The sequence below is a fragment of the Limulus polyphemus genome, unplaced genomic scaffold, assembly GCF_000517525.1.
Source record: "Limulus polyphemus unplaced genomic scaffold, Limulus_polyphemus-2.1.2 Scaffold3571, whole genome shotgun sequence".
Classification (NCBI taxonomy): Eukaryota; Metazoa; Arthropoda; class Merostomata; order Xiphosura; family Limulidae; genus Limulus; species Limulus polyphemus.
Window position 1 is genome coordinate 65,054 of NW_013669181.1, and position 5,377 is coordinate 70,430.

Genomic DNA, 5,377 nt, shown 5'->3' on the forward strand with positions numbered 1-5,377 from the left:
AAATATAGACCAGTACCTACACAGACCACACAACTCAGTACATTGACACTAAAATACAGACCAGACCTACACAGACCACACAACTCAGTACATTGACACTAAAATATAGACCAGTACCTACACAGACCACACAACTCAGTACATTGACACTAAAATATAGACCAGTACCTACACAGACCACACAACTCAGTACATTGACACTAAAATATAGACCAGTACCTACACAGACCACACAACACAGTACAATGACACTAAAATATAGACAAAAAGCCTATTGTTCTAGATGTAAACTTTATCAGTTTTTAGATGTAAACTTTATCAGTTTCTAGATGTAAACTTTATCAGTTTCTAGATGTGAACTTTATCAGTTTCTAGATGTAAACTTTATCAGTTTCTAGATGTGAACTTTATCAGTTTCTAGATGTAAACTTTATCAGTTTTTAGATGTAAACTTTATTAGTTTCTAGATGTAAACTTTATTAGTTTCTAGATGTAAACTTTATCAGTTTCTAGATGTAAACTTTATCAGTTTCTAGATGTGAACTTTATCAGTTTCTAGATGTAAACTTTATTAGTTTCTAGATGTAACCTTTATCAGTTTCTAGATGTAAATTTTATCAGTTTCTAGATGTAAACTTTATCAGTTTTTAGATGTAAACTTTATCAGTTTCTAGATGTAAACTTTATTAGTTTCTAGATGTAAACTTTATTAGTTTCTAGATGTAACCTTTATCAGTTTCTAGATGTAAATGTTATCAATTTCTAGATGTAAATTTTATCAGTTTCTAGATGTAAATTTTATCACTTTCCAGATGTAAATTTTATCAGTTTCTAAATGTAAATTTTATCAGTTTCTAGATGTAAATTTTATCAGTTTCTAGATGTAAATTTTATCACTTTCCAGATGTAAATTTTATCAGTTTATAAATGTAAATTTTATCAGTTTCTAGATGTAAATTTTATCAGTTTCTAGATGTAAATTTTATCAGTTTCTAAATGTAAATTTTATCAGTTATATTGCTAGAAACACGTTGCATTTTTCAAATCATAGAATCTATAGTTCAGTAACATGTTTCACTGATACAAGTCAGTTGGATGTTCATCCTAACACGCAAAAATTCATAATTCGAAACTAACTTGTGTAAAGTTAACTCATTTGATAGCTTACATCAACACGTTTATCTACTTCTATTGTTCACATAATTCTATATTTAAAGGTCATGTAGGCTTGAACAACCTAATACGATTATATATATTGTGGCGTCAGTTAAACTTTGGACATCTATTAAAAATAAAGTTTACTGAAGTTTAAAAGGAATAAAATATAAATACTGAATTGTTCAAAAATTGGAACAGAGGTTTAAAAATAATAATTTTTTTATTTCATCCAACATTTCACGAAAGTAGTATATATAAAAAAAATGTGTTATATGAAAATCAGAATAATATATAATAATTACGGAAGGCATATTTTGGCAGTTGTTAGCGAAAGAGAGTAAGTAATAAATACATCAGCAGTATATGATTTTTGTCTATTTTTCAGTAGTTATTTAGATTATCTTAAACACTAGCAATGCTTACATTTTCAAAGTATGTATAAAATATCTTACGTTTTCAAGGTGTGTGTACATTATTTTATATTAGCTAAAAGAAAATTAGTTATTTTAAAGAATTATTTTTTTTGTTATTGTTATAGTATGAAACTAAATATTACCTTCATTGCATCAATAAGTGTTAACTCAATAAACAACATACGACTTTTCGAAAGGTCAACTAATACCTTTGTTAAATATGTATCTTGTGTAGGTTCTAAAAAGCTATTACTGGTGTGTGGTAGCGGATAAAAATTACCATAAATTAACCATATTCTTATGTTTCTGAATGATTTGCACTTAATATATATAATCAAGTTCTCGATAAAACGAAATTACATCTGATATTATTTTTACCCCACGTTTTGCAACTAGCCTTTTGGGTTTGTATATTTTCATTTGAATGAACAATTTAACATAATAAGAATGACCGGAGTAACAATAATAATAGTAATCTTGTATTTTTCCACGCATTTGTATTTAAAATACAGTTAATAAACTCTGAAATTAAAGAATCTTATATTTTGTCCAACAGATGTCGCTAGTTTTGAGATTTAAAATCAAAGTTATGAACTTTCCAATTACGCCCGTGAAATAATATCTATTTTACTTAATCCTACGCCTTTATTTGCACATAAAAAATATGAAATTAAACTACCTGGCTGAGTACAGTTCTTTCAGCTTAAAGTTCTGTATGATCTGTAATTAGTCCGCTATGTTAGAATTACAATCTTCACGTAACGATAAACGAACGCGTCTTTACATTATTATGTACGGTTCGGATGTTTCTAATTTTAATACATTTAGTCCTTATAGAACATTATAGCTTTAAAACGGCGCCTCGTTACTATCGTAGTTTTAGTCTGCAATCAGAGATTCCTCCTCTACAGGGTTTCCAGACTGGAGGAAAATCAAACCAATGGTGGTAAAAATAGGGTAAAGGTTTTTCATGGGGTAACGTGTGGAGGAAAATATTTTTAGATGGGGATTCAGATAAAACGAGGAATTTTATATTCTCTGTAATTAACTTCTAAGAGATAAACTAATCATTTGACATACTTTCCAATAGTAAGTAATGCAGTAGCCAATTGCACAGGTTTCGGTTTTAACCATAAAATCCCACATCAGATATATACTGACCCTATCAAGACCGCTTGACTCTTGTTTGTTCTGATACTTAATCTAACTGCACGGAAATTTGGTTTACAGTTTCTACTTAACATATATTTTATACTTAAATAATAATAATAATCTGTTATAGCATGTGTGTAGTATTTTAGGTTGTGAATTTTAAGACATTTTCTTGTGTAACGTTTTTATATTTTTATATTAAAAATACTTTCTTTTGTCTTAGAGTTTCTGCTTTGTTTAGTGTGTGTGTGTATAAAATATTTTAAATGTATCCAAAAATTTTGCATTGGTAATTTTTATTTATTCTGTCTTATTTTATATCCATGTAAAGTACACTAAACAATAGTTTGTAAAAAAAAAAGATAACCTTACACATATGTTCATGGGGGGAGGGGGGTATTACTGAAAATAGCCGAAAAAAGTATCTGTCAACTCTTGCTCTCTCACTTTTAACCCCAATTGTAATTAAACGCTTATAGTTATGATAAAAATCAATTGTAATAAATTTCATAAAAATATATAGAGCATAACTTTTTAAATTGTAAATATTTTATAGTTTTTGTTTGTTTTCTTAAGCACAAAGCTGTGCCCACTACAGGAATTGTACCCTGAACTTTGGTGATATTATCCCCCAAGCTTACCTCTGAGCCACCTGGCGCTTTCTTAAAACACTATTATTGTTACATATGCCAATACACCAAGTTCTATAAAGAGTATCAAATGATAAACTGTGATAATTCTTACCCAATCATTTTATAACAAAGTCTTGTGCCCTGTTTAAAGAATATCACAGTACTTCAATAAATTCGTCTGATATAATTACACTCTTTGTAAACAGATAATACAAATTCATATGTTTTGTTTTTAAGTTCCACTAAGATACAGTGTCTTAGATAGACTATCGTGTTTAGGCTTAACGGCTCAAAATAATCAAAATGTTAGATAATAGGCAAATAACTGTTGTGGTTGTTTTAAAATTATTTGGTATGGTAATATCACGTAACATTTCTTTGCACTTAATTTTTAAATGAATATCCTAAAAGAGACCACAGAGGTAAAAATAATTGAAAATTGCTGTTTGGGGTTATGAGAAAAGAAATTAATATCTACAATTCTGAGTCTCAGGTTAGGCATTTATCTTTACAGTTAAAATCAACTTACAATTTTCCGATTAATCAAGTAAAAATCTTTCAAGTATATTTCAAACACTTATAAAAAATATATGATATAACTGTTTCTTGTTTCATAACTGCCATCCCCCGGTGGGTTTATTTATTTGTTTGTAGTTAAGCACAAAGCTACACAAGGGGCTATCTGTGCTTTGCCAACCACGGGTATCTAAACCCGGTTTCTAGCATTGTAAGGCCGCTTACGTACCGCTGTGCCACTGGGAGGCTATCTCCCAGTGGGTCAGCGGTAAGTTTACGGACTTACAACGCTAAAACAAACAAATTCGTAGGTGGCCCTGGTGTTAGCGGATGTTTCATCATCATTATTTTCCCCGAAAGGGGGCCTAAGACCGCCTGGAGGGGTCATCTGTTTTAACCACTCGCACCATTATACAGTAGTGTGTTGTTTGTTAGTCAGTTAGTAGACACTAAAATGACGTCACATAAGTGACGCTTAAAGTTGTAATTTGTACTGTCATGACGTCAGTAAAACGTGCACATGCCATGAATCACGAGAAGAATTATGCCACGATACAATATGACATATAAACTTCAAAAGGAAGAAATAAAAATATTTGCTATTCTTAATTTTGGTTCTTTTTATTCTTGAAACAGAACACTTTCGGGAAACTTGCACAAGTACAGCTAGTTTTTATACCTACTCGTTTAGTATGCGCATCAGTGAACGCATCAGTGAATTAAAATAACACTACATCATAAAGCTGACTTTAATGTTGGAAAAGTTCGCCTTAAAACTTGTATAAATTATTGTTTTGTAACTTTTGATCTAAAGTTAGCTACTGTTTTAATCAAAAATCGAAAAAAAAATGTAAAATTAAATCAAATACATTATGAAGAAAATTTCATATTCCGAATTAACGTACATATGTAAAATATGGCGTTATTTAACAACCACCCAACAATTGTTTTAGTATGATACCTCTGGCGGAGAGTTGTGGATATTTTTATGTTGAATTTTCTCAGACCTCGTAGAAACTGCTTGTCGCTGGTTCGAATCCTCGTCGCTGTACATGCTCGCACTTTCAACTGTGGAAGCATTATATATATATATGTGATGGTCAATCCTTCTATTCGTTGATAAAAGAGTAGCCTAACCGTTGGCAACAAGTGGTGCTGACTAGCTAACTTCCCTTTGGTATATCACTGCTCAATTTTAAGGGCTGATAACGCAGATAACCCTCGTGTAGCTTTGCGCAAAATTCAAAACAAACCAAACTCCCAGTTTATACAAGCGGTAGAAACATTGCGGATATCATTATCAAATATTTGGTACTGCTCAAATTGTATGAAAAACAAAATAATCTAAAACAAATTGTTATTGTTTGTTATTAAATACAAAGGTGGAATCTGTGCTCTGCCCACCACGGGTATCGAAACCCGGTTTCTAGCAGTATAAGTCCGCAGACATACCACTGTGCCATTGGGAAGTAATCTAAAATAAACAATTATTTTCCCTTTCTATTC